The sequence below is a fragment of the Humulus lupulus genome, chromosome 7 (assembly GCF_963169125.1).
Source record: "Humulus lupulus chromosome 7, drHumLupu1.1, whole genome shotgun sequence".
Classification (NCBI taxonomy): domain Eukaryota; kingdom Viridiplantae; phylum Streptophyta; class Magnoliopsida; order Rosales; family Cannabaceae; genus Humulus; species Humulus lupulus.
In genome coordinates, this window is record NC_084799.1 from 67491465 (window position 1) to 67515404 (window position 23940).

Sequence of the window (23940 nt, forward strand, 5' to 3'; positions counted from 1 at the left end):
TCCAGCTGCAGCTCCCCAAGGCCCACGCCTGCCCAACCCGCCCAACACTCCTGACAGCAATCCTCAATCCCAGCAGCCAACTCCTCCTGAAGCAACTCAATTGCCCAGCGCCTGGCCCAATTCACACCAGGCCCAACCATGACCCACCTGCCAGCCACTAGCTCCCATGCAGTTGCCATCAGCTACCATAGCCCCTTTTTGAGCCCAACAAAAACAATATGTTCCCTTGTCCCCTTTGCCCAAAAATGTCATTTTTTACCCAAACTTTTCTACACATTTTATCCCAAAATCATCATTACACCCTATAATTTACCCATATTTTCCATATTATTATTAATTTAAATTGATTATTTTAATGCTCTCATTTTGGCTATAAATAGAGAATTTTCAAGACCATTTTGGTGTGCTTATTTAAGGAGATGTTACACTACAAATTCTACACTTTCAAGACCACTCCATTCTCTTAATCTTTTTCTTCTTTTTGGTCATTTTTCTATGAGTTTTTAGAGGAAAAATTTGGGGGTTCCCCCAAATTTTCCTATTTATGTATGTAATTTTTTTGTTTGCAATTTCTATTCTAGTTATGAGTTTCTAATCTTTTTAAGATTATTAAGGTGATGATGAAACAATATGTAACTAGATAGTATTTATGTTGTATGTTGATTTCCCATTTTGTGCAATAAAGTTTATGGATTTTCTTCTTCAAATATTTTCTTTCATCTTAAATATCTTGTATTTTTTATTGTTAGAACATATTTACACTTTGTTCTTCATTAGTGCAAAAACATAATATTCTTTGTGTAAGATGTGTCATTAAATTGTATATATCCAATGCTTAGAACAAAAATATTATGTTTTGCCTTATAAATAATTTTATTTGACTTTTTGTTGTTTCATTAGGTTGATTCACATTAAATACTTTGAAATTATACTTTTTGAAAAGTGAAAAAAAAATCCTATCTTTTTAGAAGTAACTTGTGCTTAAAATTATAAATCTATTTGGAAAATGATCATAGTTTGATTTATTTTAACTATCACTAAAACTTGGGAATCAATGTACTTATAAATATTATTGAACTTATATTTTGTGGATTCTAATACCTTAATAATCTTCTTTTACCATCTTGATTTCTACTAGTAATTCTTTTATATATATATTGCCTTTAATTTCTTTATTATTATCTTTTATTTTATTTTTATTATACAAAAATCTCATCAATCTTTGGAGCTAGGTTAGAATTTATTAATTTTGGTTTAAAATATTTTTCTTTACGATTTTAGAGAACTCATTTGGGTTCGATCTCGTGCTTACACGAACGCTATATTTCATATACGATTCGTGCGCTTGCGAGATGTAAATTTTTAAAACATACCCGTTTTGGGTCCACCAACGATTTTGGTCGATTTTAGGCTATAAAATCTCATTTGAGGTAAGTTTTTATTATTTATAAGTGTTGTATAATAGTTAGGATAATTTTCATGTTTATTTTCTCTAGTTATGAAGGGATTCATATTGGAATTTTATGGTTTATCAATTGCGGTTTTGGGTGATTTTCGGCTCAACAAAGTGGATTTAAAGCATATTTGAGGTAGGATTTCAATATTAAACAATGTATTATAGTTAGAATGGTAGAAAAAATTATTTTTGTGCATTTTTTTATATGATTTGTGGGTTTTATTATAAATATTAGTTTAAAGTATGAAAAATAATTTTTATGTATATTTGAGATACTATATTGTTTAATTTTAAGATGGTACCACATTATTTCCTATTTTAAAATTTTTATTACTATTTAATCTGAAAATTATACATTTTTAATTAATTTTTAATGTTTGTTATGTATATATATGTAAATATGTTTTGCTAAAATGTATTTACTAAATTTGCCTAAAATAAGAAAAATAATTTAATTTTAATTTTACATACAAAATAGTAATTCAAGTTTATATGTTTATAAATTTTTTTAAATTATATTATTATTTAATTCAAAAATTATATATATTTGTAATCTTTATTAACATTTAAGTAGGTTATTTATATATAGTTATGTTTTTTTATTGATTTAGAAATATTTCATTAATTAATTAATTAAAAATTTTAAGTTGTGGTTTTAACGGAAATTTTTATGAGATTTTTGCCTCAAATTTTCTATTTCAAGAACACATTTGAGGTTTTTAAGTTTATAAAATTCCAATAATAAGTTATTGTTAATCTAATTATTTAGTGAAGTTTGTTTAGTAATCTTTTATTTATTAATTAATTTAGTTTTGTAGGTTGTGAATTTAATAGCAAAGTGTGTGCAGTGCAAAGTGAAGTAAATTTGCTAGCAATGACTATTAATTGCAAGTGGTACATACATTATCTTATTTCTTGTTTTAGTATTATTAAAATTTTGTTAGAGGGGTTTGAATATCTTAAATATTCATCCATAGTGAAGTAGGTTCTGAGATTAAAATTGTGTGTTTCGGTAGGTTGAGAACTGTGTGTTTTAGTGAAGTAGGTTCTGGAAAATTTGTTTGTGTGCTGCGGAGCTATAAGGAATAAACTTATTGTGTGTTGTATTAAATATTAATTGACTTGTTGTTCACAGATAGTTAGATCGCTATTATAGGGGAAATGCTGCTCAATTTTGTCTAGAATTATGTATTCTATTATTATATTTGTATTGTATTGTGCTTATTTGATTGGATTTGATTAGATTGACAGATGGTTAGATTACTAATATAGGGGAAATGCTGCCTAATTTTTTGTATGCTTATTTAGTTGTTTTTTTTTTAATTTTTCATAGACATAGGAAAGGATATGGATAGAAAATGGATGCGAGCGAATAGGTTATCCGTGGAATATAAAAATAGGGTCAACATTTTTCTGACCAGTCAACCAAAATTGTCCGAGATTCCAAATAATATAGAAATTGTGCAACCTAAAGTAAGTAACTACAACTTCAATTATTTTGAAAATCTATAGTTGAATTTTACTAATATTCTTTATATTAAATATTTTTCTTTAAATATTAGTATCCACACCAACCAGACAATGTGGCATCTGGATATTATGTGATGGGGATGTTGAAGGATTACATTGAACATACACGACCTGGACATTACTTGAAGAAATATGTATGTATATATATTTATAAAAAGTTTACGGTTTATTTATTATTAAGTAAATATAATCAAATAATAATAATTAAATAATATATTTTACTTTGTATTTTTTTGTAGCTAAACACTACGCCATATACACCGGCATAGATTAATGAAATGTGACAATAGTGGGTAAACGATATGCTACTGATAGTTCAATGTCATCGTCCCAAAAAATAGGTTTTTGTTGTTTACATTTTCTATCTTACTACATGTCTAGCTAGCTAGTGTAATATTTGTTGATTTTGTATGTGTAACAACAAATATTACATTTTTGTATATTTATCTAGCTAAAACATATTATATGCACATTACAGTTTTATTAATGAAAATTCACAATTTAAATTTACATATAATTTAGATTTTTTAATTAATATATTTAATTTCATTTCAAAAAATATATATTTAATTATTATACAGAAAATAAATATTTAATTAATTATTATATTTTTAAAATACAAAAATCAATGATGGCTTGGGATAAGAGACATTGAATATATACAAAGTCTTTTATAGGGACACGTTGTAGGTACCCTACGATGATTCCTAGGGGGAGACTTTGTAGACATTCAACGTATCCCCCTCGGAGTCATCATAGGGTGTACAGTCTACACCCTATGATGACTCCCAGGGGGAGACGTTGAATGTCTACAAAGCCTCCCCCTGGGGGTCATCGTAGGGTATCTTTAGATGGCTTCTCCAACAACGTCTCCCCTGGGGGGAGACATTAAATGTCTACAATGTCTTCCTTATATAGTCATTAAATGTCTATTTTTTTGTAGTGATAATTCAACTTTCCAACCAACCTGCGATATCTTTCAGGATCTTCAAATGGTTCCCCATCTCTTGTAAGGTGCACATTAGGACTCATTGGAGTACTACAAGGCTTTGCTCCCAATTTTCTTGTCTCAGTCAACAAATCAATGACGTACTTTCTTTGAGATAGAAAAATACCTTGTTTGCTCCGAGTTACCTCAACTCCCAAGAAATGCTTGAGCACCCCCAAATCCTTCGTGTGAAAATGAGTATGAATGAAGGATTTAAGAGATGAGATTCCTCTAGTATCATTTCCAGTAATAACAATATCATCCACATACACAACCAATAGAATGATACAATCAGTTGATCATTTATAAAACACAGAATGATCAGACGTACTTTTCAGCATACCAAATTTCTCAATAGCCTGATTAAATTTACCAAATGAAGCACGAGGACTTTGCTTCAAACCATATAAAGATTTTTGAAGACGACAAACTTGCCTTGACTCCCCCTGAGCAACAAAACCAGGAGGTTGCTCCATATACACCTCCTCCTGAAGATCTCCATTAAGAAAAGCATTCTTGATATCTAGCTGATGTAGAGGCCAATGATGAGTAGCTGCCATTGAAATAAACAATCGAACATATATCAACTTAGCAATAGGAGAAAAAGTATCATAATAGTCCACTCCATAGGTTTGAGCATAACCCTTAGCAACAAGATGGGCCTTTAATCAAGCAATTGATCCATCTAGATTGACCTTAATAGTTAATACCCATTTGCACCCTATGGCTCATTTTCTAGAAGGTAAATCGACTAAGTCCCAAGTACCATTGTCATCTAAAGCATTCATCTCTTCTATCGTTGCATCATGCCAACCAAAATGAGATATGACTTCATGGACAGTATTAGGAATCAAAATAGAATCAAGGGGAGCAACAAAAGAACAGGAAGAAGATGACAAGTGATTATAAGAAACAAAAGAAGAAATAGGATAAGTGTAATGACGTTTACCTTTACGTAGTGCAATGGGAAGATCATCACTTGGGACCGGATCTGATGATGAAGTAGCAGGTGCAGGACATGAAACAGGAGGTAGACGCCTGGTGTGCACTTTAATAGGAGGCGGAGGCATGTCGGGAGCTATGGCTGGGACAGGGTGAGTAATAGGAGACTCATCGTGAGTAGTGTCTAAGATAGGTTTAGAAATAGGAGATTCCTCAAGAAGTGGGTTAGGGGCAGAAGATGTCATAGAATATACCAACAAATCATCATCCTCCCCCTGACGAGTAGGAATAGAGGAAGACGAAAAATAGGGTGTGTTTTCCATGAAGGTAACATCAATGGAGACTAAATATTTGTTGAGATTTGGACAATAACACCTATACCCATTCTAAAGACGATAATAGCCAAGGAATACACACTTCAATGACTTAGGATCTAATTTGTGACATTTGGACGAACATCTCGAGCAAAACAAGTACTACCAAATATCCTAGGATCAATTGGAAATAATGACTTGCTGAGAAAAAGAATTTTATACGGGATCTCTCCATTAAGAACAGAAGATGGCATGCAATTGATAAGAAAACATGTTGTAGAAAGGACATCGGCCCAAGAATGTTTAGGAACATGCATTTGAAATAAGAGGGCTCATGCAGTTTCAAGAAGATGTTTGTTTTTACATTCTGCTACACCATTTTGGGATGCAGTATCAATGCAAGAGGTTTCATGAAGCATGCCATTAGAGACCATATAAGAATGAAATAAAGCAGAAGTATATTCTTTGGCATTATCACTTCACAAAGTACGAATAGAAACATTAAATTGATTCTTAATCTCAGCACAAAATGCACAAAATATAGAAAATAACTCAGAACAATTTTTCATTAAATATAACCAAGTTATACGAGAATAATCATCAACAAAAGTAACAAAATACTTGAATCCAAGTTTAGACAAAATAGGAGAAGGACTGTAAACATCAGTATGAACTAATTCAAAAGGAACACTATCATGTTTATTGACTCGAGGACTCGAACTAAGACGATGATGTTTGGCAAATTAACACGACTCACAATCTAATGAAGATACTATTGGAAAATCAATCAGAGCATGTAGCGAAAACTTGTGCGTGGTGGGCCCGTTGTTGTTTTTTATTGAGAACAACAGAACAACAACAATAAAAAAATTCATAATCATACAAACAAGTTATATGACCAAGAAAACAATCCAGAAACATTATCATACAATACTATTAATCATGCAACAAATATGTATATAAATATACAATATATTTATGTACAACATATAAACACAAAAAATCAAGAACAAAATTTTTTACCTCTTGAAGCCTATCAAGTGTCCTTGAGTCTTTTCGTATTTTTATCGATCTTCCTATCCAAAGCTTTGAGCACTCAAACCACGATCTTCCGAAGTGTTCTCTACACATCAAGATGTGTGTGGGCACATAGAGAACATGTGTTTGTATTTTAAGAATCACAAGTATTTCTCAACACACGAGAACTTGGATTATGGTCTGAGAATGACTAGAATAAAAGAAGAAGAAGAAAGAAAAACCTTTTGTCTGAAAAAAAGCTCTGAATGAATTTTGTTCTGTGTATTTTTCTTGTGTGTATTTTCTATCTCTTCTCCTTTTATATCATATATGTTACACCCAAATTTCGAGAATAGAAATTTTGATCTCGAAAGTCAGGGTCATAAAGTGTGAGCTTGAAAGTAAGAAAACTTTCCATGAGATCAACATTAATGATTATTGAGTTTGACAGTCTCGTTCAATATTAAAACAAAGACGTCGTAATTGGTAAGCTCAGAACCACGTGGTCTCGAAAGTGATTCGAGGTTACAAGACAAGCTCAAAGCTACAGTGAAAAAGGTTCAACACTTGTTTAATTTTCTTGGTCTAGTTGTATTGGCGTCAGTCAAGAAGGTTCGAGCCCGGGCATTTGCAAGCTTGGAGAAGATGACTTAGATAAAGTTCCTTGATAAGATTGAGGGAAGCTGAGGTAGCGAGTTCGTGATGATTTGCTGATCTCTAAGATATATAAGTCAAATGTTCGAGATAGATAGCCTACTGTGAATACGGTTACTGTTTGACAATCCCTATATCTAGGGGATTTGTTGTAATCTGTTAATAAATCCTGAATATCAGGGGATTTATACGCGTATTGTATATTTATACGCATTTAATTGTATTTATTTTAAAATTTGAATCATAACCCCTTGAAGTGTGAGGGGAGATATTATGTAAACCAGTCTATAAATAGATTGGAGAAATTCATTTGTAGACACACTGAAATTGGTACTGGGAATACTCTACTGAATTGCTTCCAAAAAGCTTTGAGAGAATTCCATAGTTGAATAACATTGACTCGTGGACTAGGCATATTTTAACTGCTTAACCACGTAAAAAATTGGTTTTCCTCTTTATTTTTCTAATTTTGTGTTTAGTGCTCTTCATTTCTAAGTTGACGGAAAATGGCGTCAACAGTTTGGTGCTTTCATTGAGAGCTATTAAACAAGACGTTAGCCCATTTAATCAAAAAACCTCCTGAATCATCAATGGTCGCCACAAACAATCCCAGCACTTGTAACGTCCTGGATAGCCAAGACCGCTAGACTGTGTGTTTGTAAAGGTGAAGGACTTGTTAATCAAGTCATTTAATTAAATTATGTCACTAATCATAAGTGTGCTAGGGATAAAAGAAGTTTTGGTCTCAAAAGATACACTTTATAAGCTTAAACATTTTTACATATGGGATCCCAAAAAGATCAGTGTTAAAAAGTTGGTTTACAAAATCTCATAAGTTAAAGACAATCATTAGCCATACTAAGGCAAAATAAGCATTTTCAGTCCACTCGTCCCTGCCTTCCCTCTCAACCATGGCGGCTGAGCAGCAAGTCATGTACATTCAGCTCGCAGAGCTCTCCAAATCAGGGCTGATCGAGCTTGCCCTTGCCTTTACCTGCACCACGCAGCACCCGTGAGCCAAGGCCCAGCAAGAAAAAACAATACACATCATATACAGTATTAGCAAACAAGTAACCTTTTAAGCATGTTCAATCACTCAATGTTCATATCAACTCTATAGCATGTAATCATAATCCAAGATACATGTAAACACCATTAACAATCAAATTACCCAATAATCACATTAATCATCTTTAATAGCCAGAATACACAATAATCAGGGCCGACGACTTAGGCCGCACCCTCTATTTAACCCACTGACTCCGGCCCGCTTAAACCGAGCTCAGTGTATAATAATCTATCCTCGGCTACCAGTGGCCGAGCCGTGCCCTGTGCGCTTGTTTAACCTTGGCACGCTAAGGCCCTTGGTTTACTATTTACATGGCATAATACCATTCTTTCAAATACACATATTAGGGAGCCCTTAGTCCCGTTTCAAATATACAACCGGGTGTAGTTTTCTTACCTTTAACTTCTTTGTTTGTTAATTACAAGTGACGTCCCTCGAGCACGATCCTTTACCGGGCCCTAACTTTAGCACCTAATCACAACCAAGGTATTGGGTTTCATTAATATCCAAATATAGGATTTTGAGTACAAAACTAACTTCCGAGAAATCAAATCCCACCAAGCACGGTGGTGAAATTGATCCCAAGCACACTAGGTTCGATTCCCGTGCTTAAAAACCCTAAACGTTCAAGTATGCATCTAAGGGCTGCGGCCCTTGAAGCCTAGCCGCGACCCTGCCCTAAAACAGAACCTAAGGCCTCCCTAAAAGAAGACACGCGCCGCAACCCTTGCTTTGGGCGCTGTGGCGCTCACCCCTGGCCGAGCCTTCTTGGCTCCTTTGCATCCTAGGGCCGCAACGCTCTAGAACAGAGCCGCGACCCTTCCCTTCGTGCCCAGAAATTCCACCATTTTCAACATCCAAACCTTACCCAAAATCATCCCAAAGCTTCCTAATTCAAAACCAATTAATCCCAACACTTTTAGAGTGACTTAAACAACATAATTCAACTGACATCTCAACCTAAAACTCATGTAAATCCCATCTTCAATTTCTGAAACTCAAGAACTTCAAACACTAAAACCAACAATGCAAAACTAGAACTTAAGCCTCTAAATCATGAATTATAACTTACCTCTTCAGCTGAACTCCTTTTCTAAGCAAAATCCCTGTTAATTCCTAAGTTTTCCAGCTCCAATTCAACCTTAAACATCAATATCACAATCATCTCATTACTCAGCCAAAAGCTCAAAGTTTCTAACTTCAAAACACAATTTAATTCTTACCTTAGCCTTGATTAAATGTTCCCTGGACAATTCTTGAGCTAGCCTCTAATTTCCCCTCTTAATTCTTCTGAAATCCCAGCTCAAATTCTGGCAATTTCTACAAAATTCTCAGTGTTCCTTTTGTTTTCTTCTTAGTTTCCTTGAGAGATAGACAAGAGCTGAGAAGGAAAAAGGGTCGTTCTAAATTTTGTTCTACTGTTTTTCCTTTAATTTTAGCCTATCCTTATCCCGTTAAGTCAATCCCGAGGCTCGGGGTGCCGGAAACGTCCCCGAGGGCAAAACAGTAAAATTCCCCAATATTCCCGCCTAGACTTCCTATCCTCAAATATATCTCCATATATTTATTTTCATAACCCGATAGTCTAAATAACTACTCGATACCTAAAATACCCCTGACTTATCCAAAGTCAACTGTTAAGCCCCGTTGTGACTTTTCCCGCTATCTAGCTCCCTAGGATCGCCTCAGGTCGCACGCTGCAGATATACCCACATAATAATGTGGTTCTCACAAATATAACATATAATCACAATTTAACATTCATATAGTCAAACAGGCATACTTAACATATAATTATGTATTTAATCAATTAATTCACACATGGACCAAATATGCCCTCCCGACACACTAGTCAAGGCCCTTAAGCCTTATTAGTGAATATGGGTCGTTACAACTATCCCCTTCTACGGAGAATTTTGTCCTGGAAATTTACCTGAATAACTCGGGATGCTGATCCCACATCGCTATCTCTAACTCCCAGGTCGCTTCCTTGACCTTACTATTTCTCCACAACACCGTCACCAACAGAATTGTCTTATTCCGTAAAACTTTGTCCTTCCGATCCAAAATCTGAACTAGTCGCTCTTCATAGGAAAAATCTGTCTGTAACTCTAAGTCTTCATACTTTAGTACATGTGTCGTATCTGAAACATACTTCTGCATCATGGAGACATGGAACACATCATGAACTCTTGAAAGCGACGGTGGCAATGCCAACCTATAAGCCACCTGTCCAATCCTTTCTAAAATCTTGAAAGGTCCAACAAACCGAGGGCTTAACTTGCCCTTTACTCCAAATCTTCTCACCCTCGCAATGGTGAAACTCGCAGAAACACATGGTCCCCAACCTAGAACTCCACGTCCCTACGCTTAGGATCAGCGTAGCTTTTCTGTCAACTCTGCAAAGCAAGCATTCTAGCTCGAATCTTCTCAATAGCCTCATTGGTCTTCTTAACCATGTTTGGCCCCAAGTATTTCCTCTCACCCATATCATCCCAATGAATGGGTGATCTACACTTCCTCCCATATAGCATTTCATAAGGAGCCACTCCAATCGTGGAATGATAACTGTTGTTATATGAAAATTCAATCAACGGAAGATACTTACTCAAGATCCCTCGAAGTCAATCACACACGCCCTAAGCATGTCCTCCAATACCTAAATCGTCCTCTCAGATTGCCCGTCAGTCTGAGGATGAAAAGCTGTGCTAAACTTCAGCTGAGTCCCCATGGCTCTCTGCAGAGCTCCCCAAAACTTGGAGGTAAAGATAGGGTCTTGATCCGATACAATAGACTTTGGAACCCCATGGAGACGAACTATCTCCCTCACATACAACTCTGCATACTGTTCCACTGAGTACGTCGACTTCACTGGCAGAAAATGAGCTGACTTGCTGTACTTGTCCACTATCACCCACACCGAGTCACAAAGTCCCACTGTCCTGGGTAATCCTCCCACAAAATCCATCGTGATGTCCTCCCACCCCACTCTGGAATACCCAAAGGCTGAAGCAATCTCGCTGGTCGCTGATGCTCAGATTTTACCTACTGACATGTCAAACATCTAGCCACATACTCCACCACATCCTTCTTCATCCCGGGCCACCAATATAGTGTCCGTAGATCCTGATACATCTTTGTGGTACCCGGATGAAGCGAGTATGGCGTAGTGTGAGACTCATCCAATATCTCTCATCTGACCCCCTCATCTGCCGAAACACAAATCCGTCCCTGATATCTAAGCAAACCTGTCTCAGAAACAGAATAATCCTTAACTGTCCCCGCTAAGACATGTTGTCTAACCTCCTGCAACTGCGCGTCCACTAACTGACCCTCCTTGACCCGCTCTAACAGGGTCGACTGCAAGGTAATATTAGTTAACTGGCCTACCACCTGTTCTATCTTTGCCCTGGCCATCTCATCAGCTAATTCTCTCGAGATCTAGGTGGAACTATACATCTGTCCTGGGCCCCTCCGGCTCAACGCATCTGCCACCACATTGGCTTTCCTAGGGTGGTAAAGGATTGTAGAGTCCAAAGAACTTTACTTAGCTAAGTTAGATAGTAGTATAATAGTAATAATAGTATTATCTTTATGACTGTGGATTTTTGGTTCAGACCGGGATTTCTTTGGACACTCATAGTAGTACTTGTAGATTTTCTAAGTTTAACCTATAGTTTAGGAATATTAATTTTAATCTAAGGTTTGATTAATATGACTGATATTGAGGATAATATTTATTATACTATAAGGTTTAGATAAAAACCAATAAGATAATAGCACATGTTATGTATAGGTTTATTAATGATTAAGTATTTTGAGGATTAAATTTATTAAGGTTAAAATTTGAATACTCTAAGGTCAGTCATCAGCTTTGAAAACGTTAGAGGGCTTAGTCAAGGCTGTTTACTCAATTCAAATTAAGCTAAAAATGTGTAATTTCGTGTTTAAATATTCAGCGTATGCCGATATATCGCAGCTATAGGGGGCGATATATCGCAGTACGAAGATACAGAAAACACGAAACGTTGCACGATTGCCTCGGGCATAATGGTCCAGGCGATATATCGCCTCCTTCAGCATATTTTTGAAAGTTTTCAAAAACGTTCTCCATTCAAACCTTCAACCTCTTGATAAGTCCAGCACCTTTCTGAACGAGTCTTCAGTCTCTGCTGAACGATAATTCAAATTATTTTCACTTAAAAAGCCATTATTTTTATTCAAGTTAAATGAAGATCTTTTCATTCCTAAACTCATTAAATAGGACCTAGTACCCAGCCATTTATTCATCTATTACTCTAAGTTCAGAGGCTGCAAGTTGCTAGGTTGGTGTGAGAGTGTAAACACTTGGGTTGGGAATTATAAGCTTGATCACTATAAGCTTACCAAACACTTGGGAAGTAAGGTTCTATACACATTTCGGTGCAAGGTTTAGATTGATTATAGAAGTACTCAAGGTATCCCAAACTCTAGTCCATTTCTGTATTATTTTCTTTAAATTTCTCATAGTCTTCTACTCAGTATTCTAAACCTTATTCCTATTCTTAGTTAGGAAATCTAAGTTCTTGAGCACAAGGTAAGTATATTTTGATAGCATAGTTCCTTCATCACTTTCATCCCTTTTCTTCAATATACTCACCCTATTATAAATGGTTTTTAGGAGTGTTCCAAGATCCCAAATCAGTTCTCATATCCCGGTTATTTTGGTAAGGAAAATAGGCTACGATTTATGTGTTATATGATTTTATATGTTATCTTATGAATATGTGTTATGAAAAATGCTATGTTAAGTATGCTTGTAGACTTGGGCATATGACCTATACAACTAACAAACCCCAAATAGATTATGGGCATATGACTTGCTTAGCTAGCAAGACCCCACTAATCTATTGGGCATATGACTTGTTTAGTTTATGGGACCCCAAGTAATAATGGCCATTATAGTATGTATGTGACATAAGTGTTATGATATGTTTTATGTTACATTATGAATTTTATGTATATGGTTATATGTTAGATTTTCCTTGCTAGGCATTAGACTCACTCCTTTTTGTTTTTATGTGCAGGAAAATAGCTTTAGTGGCGATAAAGGTTCTTGGAAGCTTGGGGAATGTGTATTGAGGCGGAATGGATTCAAAGAGCCGAGAGTTTCGATTCGAGGATGAAGTCTTTACTTATGGTTTTATGTGTGCTTTTCCGCACTTATTTATGTAATCTCTTTTAATTACAAGTATGTTATGTTTTGATTTTAAAACAATGGGATCCCATATCCTACTTTGAATTTTATGTAGGTTTAACATTTTTTTTTACAAGTTTTAATAAAGTTATGATCTTTTCACTTGTAAGTTCTATTAAGGATTAGGGTCTATGTGTAGTTTTCATTAATGGTCCAAAGTCTGGAGTAGTTGGGTCATTACAAGGATATCACAATCATAATCCTTAACCAGCTCCAACCAACGTCTCTGCCTCATGTTCAAATCCTTCTGAGTAAAGAAATATTTCAAACTCTTATGGTCAATGTATATCTCACACTTCTCCCCATACAAATAATGATGCCACACCTTTAGTGCGAATACCACTACTGCTAGTTCCAAATCATGAGTCGGATACCGCTGCTCATACTCCTTTAGCTGCCGCGATGCATAAGCTATAACTTTCCCATTCTACATCAACACGCAGCCTAAACCCATCCTCGATGCATCACAATAGACCACAAACTTTCCTTCCTCCGAAGGAAGACTCAGCACAGGTGCAGAAATAAGTCGCGCTTCAACTCTTGAAAATTGTTCTCACACTTCTCAGACCAAACAAACTACTGATTCTTCCTCATCAACTCTGTTATTGGTGCAGAAATCTTTGAGAACCCTTCTACAAACTGTCTGTAATAACCTGCCAACCCAAGGAAACTCCGCACCTCCAAGGCGTTCCTTGGCCTCGGCCAATCTCTTACTACTTCTACCTTGGACGGATCCACCTTAATCCCTTCCGCTCCAACTATATGCCCAAGAAAAGTCACCTCTGGCAACCAAAACTCACATTTCTTAAACTTGGCGTTTAGTTGATGCTCCCTTAACCTCTGTAAAACTTGTCGAAGATGCTACTCATGCTCTGCCTCTGAACTGGAGTAAACCAAGATGTCTTCAATGAAGACAATGACGAATTGATCCAAGAAGTCCCTAAACACCCTATTCATCAGATCCATGAAAGCTGCTGGGGCATTGGTCAGACCAAAAGACATGACCAAGAACTCATAATGCCTATACCGTGTCCGAAAGGCCGTCTTGGGTATATCCTCATCTTTGATCCTCAGCTGGTGATAACCAGATCGAAGATCAATCTTTGAGAACACCGTATTACCCTGTAGCTGGTCGAACAAGTCATCAATCCTTGGTAGAGGGTATGTATTCTTGATAGTCAACTTGTTCAATTCCCTATAGTCTATACACATCCTCAAAGTCCCATCCTTCTTCTTAACAAACAACACTGGAGCGCCCCATGGTGAGTAGCTTGGTCTGATAAACCCTAAATCTAGAAGTTCCTGTAACTGTATCTTCAATTCCTTCAATTCTGCCTGTGCCATCCTATATGGTGCCCGTGATACTGGTTCTGCCCCCGGTGCTAAATCAATCTCAAACTGAATCTCCCTGCGCGGCGGTAACCCTGGTAGATCCATAGGAAATATGTCTAAGAACTCACACACCAATCTGGTCTCCCCCGGCCCTACAGGCATAACCCTGGTAGTATCCACCACACTAGCCAGAAAACCTATACATCCACCCTGTAACAAGTCCCTGGCTCTCAATGCTGAAATCATGGGTACGCGGGGTCCAGACACCGCACCCACAAAGACAAATGGATCCTTGCCCTCAGGCTCAAAAGTCACCATCTTCTTCCTGCAGTCAATAGTAGCTCCATACCTGACCAACCAATCCATCCCTAAGATCATATCAAAATCCTCCATATCTAACTCAATTAGATCCACCGCAAGTTCCCTACTATCAACCATCACTAGCAGTGCCCTAATCCATCTCCTAGAAACTACAAGTTCCCCTGTAGGCAATAAAGTCCCAAACCCTGCAGTCTGATATTCACTAGGTCTACACAATCTATCAATCACTTTACTTGAAATAAAGGAGTGTGTAGCACCAGAATCAATCAATACAGTAAAAGGAGTGCCAGTGCTAGAAAGCTGACCTGTCACTACCGAGGGACTAGCCTCGGCCTCTGCCTGAGTTAAGGTGAATACTCGAGCTGGAGTCAAGCTATCCAGCTTTCCTGCTTCACCTTTCTTCATTGTTGGGCAGTCTTTCCTGAGATGCCCCACTGTTCTGCACACAAAGCAAGCCTTTGCTCGACACTCGCCCAGATGGCGTCTTCTACACCTCAGGCACTCTGAATAGGTCTGCCATGCCTCGCCGCCACCCTGACGGCCACCCTGTCCACCCCGACCCCTCCTATCAGGACTAGCAGCGGTCGAAGTGTCAGGAGTCTTTCTCTTGAAGTCCCTGGGGCCTCCGCCCCTACCTGCCCCTGAATAAGGAGGCACCACTCTGTGGCCCTCGCGTCTCACCGCACTTTCTTTCCAAATCTTGTTCTCCGCTTCTTCAGCGGTAAAAGCCTTCTCAACGGCCTGGGCATAAGTTGTTCCTCCAGGTACCGTCGTAATCCTAACATCCCAGGCTATCATAGCATTAAGCCCCCTGATAAATCTATCTTGCCTAGCAGCATCAGTAGGCACAAGATCTGGTGAAAATATCACAAGTCTGTCAAATTTTAGGGCATATTCAGTAACAGTCATATTGCCCTGCACCAAACCCACAAACTCATTAACTTTTGCTGCCCTGACGGCAACATTGTAGTATTTCTTGCTAAACAAGTCTCTAAAACCTTCCCAACTCAAAGAAGTAACATCCCTGGTCTGCGATGCCACTTCCCACCAGATGCGGGCCTCCTCTCTCAACATATAAGTGGCATAAGCCACTCTATCATGCCCCTCTACTCTCACGAAATCCAGAATTGTAGTAATCATAGTTATCCATTGCTCGGCTTTCAATGGATCCGGTCCACCCTCAAAGATTGGGGGTTGCTGCTTCCTGAACCACTCATACAACGGCTCCCATCTGTTTCCAACCTCCCCTGGCTGTACAACTAGTACCACTGCAGGTGGTACAATAAGGGCAGCAGTCCCCGATGGAGCCTACTGTCGCAGTAAGCGAATCTGTTCATCCAGGCTCTGTAACCGAGCCTGCATATCGGCCATAAGTTGCTGCCAGTACTCAGGGACTAGCGGAGGAATCTGGCCCTGGTCATCACCCCTGGTCCCGGACCTAGTGCCGGCTAGACGCGTAGATTTTCATGGACGCATAGCTATCCAAGTCAATCTGCAATCAATGACTCGGCAGTCAGATCATGACGACAGGGTAAAAGCTTCTCCAAAATCCACCAATAGAACTTAACCACACACAAAAAATCAACATATAGGCATTTATCCACATGCACCGGCTGCTAACAAGCATGCCCCAATCTCATCACACAATAGCTATGTAACAAGCATTCATCCATACACAATATGCACTTAATCATCCAAATATTCATATACATGCACGACTATGCTAATAAACATGCCTCAATATTCTCACACAACAGTCAAGGGCCAGGCCCTATCAGTATCTCATGCTCCCTATTAATCCAACAGATATCAACAACCATAGTTCGTTCCAGGCATATTAGCATATAAGCACATATACACATTACCAAACCCTGAATCGAGCTTGTCTCTAGCAATGAATGTACATGTCTAGCCGGTCTTCAGGAACCCTTAAACCTAGGTAGCTCTGATACCAAGTTGTAACGTCCTGGATAGCCAAGACCGCTACACTGTGTGTTTGTAAAGGTGAAGGACTTGTTAATCAAGTCATTTAATTAAATCGCGTCACTAATCATAAGTGTGCTAGGGATAAAAGAAGTTTTGGTCTCAAAAGATAAACTTTATAAGCTTAAACATTTTTACATATGGGATCCCAAAAAGATCAGTGTTAAAAAGTTGGTTTACAAAATCTCATAAGTTAAAGACAATCATCAGCCATACTAAGGCAAAATAAGCATTTTCAGTCCACTCGTCCCTGCCTTCTCTCTCAACCGTGGCGGCTGAGCAGCCGGTCATGTACATTCAGCTCGCAGAGCTCTCCAAATTAGGGCTGATCGAGCTTGCCCTTGCCTTTACCTGCACCACGCAGCACCCGTGAGCCAAGGCCCAGCAAGAAAACACAATACACATCATATACAGTATTAGCAAACAAGTAACCTTTTAAGCATGTTTAATCACTCAATGCTCATATCAACTCTATAGCATGTAATCATAATCCAAGACACAAGTAAACACCATTAACAATCAAATTACCCAATAATCACATTAATCATCCTTAATAGCCAGAATACACAATAATCAGGGCCGACGACTAAGCCACACCCTCTGTTTAACCCACTGACTTTGGCCCGCTTAAACCGAGCTCAGTGTATAATAAGCTGTCCTCGGCTACCAGTGGACGAGCCGCGCCCTGTGCGCTAGTTTAACCTTGGCACGCTAAGGCCCTTGGTTTACTATTTACATGGCATAATACCATTCTTTCAAATACACATATTAGGAAGCCCTTAGTCCCGTTTCAAATATACAACCGGGTGTAGTTTTCTTACCTTTAACTTCTTCGTTTGTTAATTACAAGTGACGTCTCTCGAGCACGATCCTTTCCCGAGCCCTAGCTTTAGCACCTAATCACAACCAAGGTATTGGGTTTCATTAATATCCAAATATAGGAATTCGGGTACAAAACTAACTTCCGGAAATCAAATCCCACCAAACACGGTGGTGAAATTGATCCCGAGCACACTAGGTTCGATTCCCGTGCTTAAAAACCCTAAACGTTCAAGTATGCATCTAAGGGCTGCGGCCCTTGAAGCCTAGCCGCGGCCCTGCCCTAAAACAAAACCTAAGGCCTCCCTAGAAGAAGACAGGCGCCGCGGCCCTTGCTTTGGGCGCCGCGGCGCTCACCCCTAGCCGAGCTTTCTTGGCTCCTTTGCATCCTAGGGCCACAACGCTCTAGAACATAGCCGCGGCCCTTCCCTTCGTGCCCAGAAATTCCACCATTTTCAACACCCAAACCTTACCTAAAATCATCCCAAAGCTTCCTAATTCAAAACCAATTAATCCCAACACTTTTAGAGTGACTTAAACAACATAATTCAACTGACAACTCAACCTAAAACTCATGTAAATCCCATCTTCAATTTCTGAAAATCAAGAACTTCAAACACTAAAACCAGCCATGCAAAACTCGAACTTAAGCCTCTAAATCATGAATTATAACTTACCTCTTCAGCTGAACTCCTTTTCTAAGCAGAATCCCTGTTAATTCCCAAGTTTTCCAGCTCCAATTCAACCTTAAACATCAATATCACAATCATCTCATTACTCAGCCAAAAGCTCAAAGTTTCTAACTTCAAAACACAGTTTAATTCTTACTTTAGCCTTGATAAAATGTTCCCTGGACAATCCTTAAGCTAGCCTCTAATTTCCCACTGAATTCTTCTGAAATCTCAGCTCAAATTCTGGCAATTTCCCCAAAATTCTCAGTGTTCCTTTTGTTTTCTTCTTAGTTTCCTTGAGAGATAGACAAGAGCTGAGAAGGAAAAAGGGTTGTTCTAACTTTTGTTCTACTATTTTTCCTTTAATTTTAGCCTATCCTAATCCCGTTAAGTCAATCCCGAGGCTCGGGGCGTCGGAAACATCCCCGAGGGCAAAACGGTAAAATTCCCCAATATTCCCGCCTAGACTTCCTATCCTCAAATATATCTCCATATATTTATTTTCATAACCAGATAGTCTAAATAACTACCTGATACCTAAAATACCCCTGGCTTATCCAAAGTCAACTGTTAAGCCCTGTTGTGACTTTTCCCGCTATCTAGCTCCCTAGGATCGCCTCAGGTCGCACGCTGCAGATTTACCCACATAATAATGTGGTTCTCACAAATATAACATTTAATCACAATTTAACATTCATATTGTCAAACAGGCATACTTAACATATAATCACATATTTAATCAATTAATTCACACATGGACCAAATATGCCCTCCCGGCACACTAATCAAGGCCCTTAAGCCTTATTAGTGAATTTGGGTCGTTACAGCACTGGTGGGCGACCATTGCCCCAAATACCAAAGGAACAAACTCCTCATACCAAAGACTATCCACGACGACCTGGAAAGCATCCCGTGGCTAACCCAGGCCCAGTAGAAAGGAGTGATTCATCTGATTCTCAAGGACCACCTACTCTCAGGCTTGATGAGGATCTGTACTACAAAACCTGAAAGGTATGTCCCAATCGTGGAACTTGAAAATCGCCAACTGCGTAAACAATTGGCAGAGGCGACAAAGCGCACTGAGGTATTAGCCAGGCAGGCTGCTGAAGCCCAGGCACCTCCCCGGAGGCCAAGAGGATGTCCTCGTGGGAGCACGGCTGCTAGGAAGGCGGAACAAACATCGCAGTAGCTTCAGCCAAGGCCCCGGAGAAACACTCGAGCTGAGGCCACTGACAACCAAACTGCAGATTTTTCAACGGGGACGGGTAATAACCGAGCCCCTCCAGTAGCATGGAACTCAAATCCCAAAGCTGCAAGAAACAACCTAGAACTTGTCCGGAAAAGCTCTGGGCCATCTAGACCCAACAATGGGAGACAGGCACCATCGCCCATATGGCATCCACTATCACCAATAAGGCACCCCTCACCAGTCCGAGAGGTCCCCCGACCTGCTCCACGAAGACCGTCTCGCAGTGGCAGTCAGGATGAGAACCGACAAGCCAGACCTGGACAAGGAAATGAAAGGGAAGCTACCTAAGATGCACAGAGCTCCTAGACCTTTGGGAAGCCTAATTTCAAGATCACAATCTGCTGGGGTAAGAAGACTGGCAGGGGACCCACCTCGTAATTATCGAGTCTCGCGGCCAGAAAGGGCTACAAGCTATGCAAGCAGGAGCTCGGACTACACTCGGTTCGTAAGCATTTATAATACTGAACCTAGGCATACAGAGAATCAGGGGAATCATCATGATCTAAAGGATCACCTGAACCATAATCGGGGAAGAGATAATCCCCCTAACCCTGATCTGCGAGACCATCTGAATGGTCGTAATCAGTCGGCACATAACCCTATGCCAAGACAAGGAGCTGGAGTTCTTATTAACGATAACTAGCCCCCTCAAGTTCAGGTTCGACCCCCAGTGGATCTGGTCCAGAAAAGGATTGATCAGTTGGAAAGGGCATTCAGGCTCCTACAAGATGAGCGGAGCAGGGATAAGGCTGGAGAGTCCGATGAGGAGCTCGAGCCTTTCTCCCCACATATTTCTAACACCTCATTTCCACAAGGATTTAGAATACCTCACATAGCACCATTCGATGGAAACTCAGACCCGTACAGTCATCTAAGCACCTTTAATACCATCATGCGAGCCAGCAATGTTAGCTACAAGCTCAGATGTATGTTGTTTCCAGCTACTCTTACGGGACCAGCAAAAAAATGGTTTGAGAAGTTTCGAAGACATTCGATCTCGTCCAGGGATCAATTAGCAAGAGAATTTAAAAAGCAATTCAAGGCTATGGTTGGCGTCAGGCCCGAAGCCTCAGCCTTGGCCAATGTACGACAACAACAAAGGGAGTCACTAAAGAGCTACCTTACGAGGTTTAACATAGAAGTGGCTCGAGCCCAAAATGTCGATGATAGTGGGCACTTGATGGCCGTTAGAGCTGGTATTTCACCAGGGAGTCCCCTTTGGGAAGATTTACAAAGAAAACCCATTAGGTCACTAACCGAGTGCAATCGAAGGGCCCAGAGGTTTGTCAATGTAGAAGAGGCAAGGTTAGCATTAAACTTGACCTCTTAGCCCATAACTACAACGATGAATGTTAACTCTGCCTCGACCTCAGCGCCCCCATCAACTTTGAAACCGTCCGAGATAACCCTTCTAAAAGGAAGAAGAACGAAGGGAGTAACCCTGAGGCTAATGGAGGGAAAAAGAAGAAAGGGGATAAATATTTCTCCATTTACACAGTATACATCAAGCTCAATGAGACTCGAGAGAATATGTTTCTAACCAATGAAAATAAAGTCCCATTCAGACGTCCTAACCCCATGCGAAATCAGAAGGCGAAAAGGAACTCAAATAAAGACTATAGATTCCACAAAGACATCAGACATACAACCGATGAGTGTCGACTATTGAAGGACGAGATCAAAGGATTGATCTCGAGAGGATATCTCGGACAATATGTTAGAAACTGAAATTCCAATCAAGCCTCAACAAGCCAGAGGGCACCAGCTGCACAACCTACCCAAAATAATAACTCCTGAGTTCGGGAGGATGATCGACCCCCTTCGATTGATGGAGAAGATGTAGTAACCATATCATGGGGACCTCATATTGACGGTTCGGGTAGGAATGCCCAAAAGAGAGATGTAAACGAAATCAAAACTAGAGACGGTTCTCCCTACCAACCCGAACCACGAACTCCAAAGCAGTAGAGGGTTGAGACTCAGCCCATAACATTTATTGAAGGAGACACGTCACATGTCCAATTTCCTCACAACGACCCCCTGGTCATTACTCTCCAGCTCGCGAATAGGAGGGTACGCCGAGTCTTGATTGATAACGGGAGCTCAGTGAATATCCTTTACAAAGCCACTCTAGAAAAGATGGGACTCGCGCTTCGCGATTTGAAAGCATGCGCAACAACGTTGTACGGTTTTCCAGGAGAAGGGATTGCCTGTACGGGATCCCTTGACCTCCTCGTGACCTTGGGAGGGCCTGTCGGCTTACAACATACTGCTCGGGAGACCTGCCATGATTGGGTTGGGGGCAATATCGCCTGTCAGGCACTTGGCCATCATGTTCCTGACTTCTAGTGGCATCGAGACGTTGAAGGGAGACCAGCTCGTAGGAAGGGAGTGCTACAACATTTCCATGAGAGGAAAAAATCAAACAAGTGCGCAAACACTTGTAGTTGTTCAGGAAACGGATGGACCCATCTTCAATATAAATGAGGATATCGACCCCAGAGTGGAAGAAAGGGCCAATCTTGAACCTCTGGAAGAGCTCGAAGAAATGACGCTCGATGGAATGGATGCCACAAAGGTGGTAAAAGTTGGTAAGAATCTTTCAAAAAAGGTGAGATAGCAATTAATTTGCTTCTTGAAAGATAATTAGGATGCGTTTGCATGGTCACACTCGGACATGGTAGGAATTAGTCCAAATGTCATAAGCCATGCACTAAACATTGACAAGAGTTTCCCCCCGAAGCAGCAAAAATGAAGGCTCCTGGACGATGACAGAAAGAAGGCCCTTAAAGAAGAATTCGATAGGTTAAAATAAAATCGATTCAACAAGATGCCTTTTATCTGGATTGGATCACCAATCCAGTGTTGGTCCCAAAGCCCAACAGCAAATGGCGAACCTGTATCGACTACTCAGATCTTAACAAGGCGTACCCAAAAGATTGTTTCCCATTACCTTGGATAGATCCGCTCGTAGATGCCACTGCAGGTCACAGCATCATGTCATCATGGACGCTTATTCTGGATATAACCAGATTGCCATGCATGCGCCAGATCAAGAACATACGAGCTTCATAACTGACAAAGGGTTGTACTGCTACAACGTCATGCCTTTCGGGCTAAAAAATGTAGGAGCCACATACCAAAGGCTGGTAAATAGGATGTTTGCTGAGCAGATAGGAAATAACATGGAAGTTTATGTGGACGATATGTTAGTCAAATCTAAACATAATAATAACCATGTGGATGATATCGCATAATGTTTTGCTGTACTTCAGAAATACAACATGAAACTTAATCCACAAAAGTGCTCATTTGGAGTGTCTTCAGGAAAATTTCTTGGATTTATAGTAAATGCACGGGGAATAGAAGTTAATCCAGATAAGATTAAGGCATTAATCGATATGCCCTCACCTCAAAAACATAAGGATGTCTAGAGCTTAACTGGAGGAATGGCGGCCTTAAGTAGGTTTATGTCAAAATCTATGGATCAGTGCCTTCAATTCTTTAATCTTTTTAGAGGGGGAAAAAAGTTCGAGTGGTTGGAGGAGTGTGAACTCGCGTTTCAAAACCTTAAGAAAAACCTCGCGGAACCACCAATCTTGTCCAAACTAATCACATGAGAGATATTGTATATATACCTCGCCAAAACCGAGCATGCCATTAGTGCAGTACTAGTGCGAGAAGAGAAGAAAATAAAAAAATATGTGTATTACATCAGCAAAAGGTTACTAGGGGCAGAATCGAGATACCCATTAATGGAAAAACTGGCTCTGATCCTGGTACATGCATATCGAAAGCTCCAACCTTACTTCCAAGCACACCATATTCATGTGCTGGCCGACCAGCCATTGCAACAAGTTTTGTCCAAGCCAAAAGCGTTCGGAAGACTGTTAAAGTGGTTTGTCGAGCTCGGTAAATTCGAGATCACATATCACCCAAGAACAACCATCAAAGGACAGGCCCTGGCAGATTTCATTGTCGAATGTACCGGGATCTCGAATGATGAAGATGTAACCCGAGCCCACGAGCTGTGAAAACTTTAAGTCGATGGATCCTCTAATGAAAATGGATCGAGGGTAGGTATCATATTAATTACCCCAACAAGAAATAGATTCCACTCGGCGTTAAGGTTCGGCTTCGAAGCGTCAAACAACGAGGCTAAATACGAGGCATTACTAGCAGGACTGCGAATAGCTAGAGAGCTCAAAGCAAAGGCTATACATTCCTATAGTGGCTCACAGCTAGTGGTTAACCAAGTCTTGTGGGCTTATAGAACCACAGCACGAACTTCAACGGGACACACTCCTTTCTCCCTAGCTTATGGATGCGAGGCCATGTTGCCTATTGAGGTTGAAATCC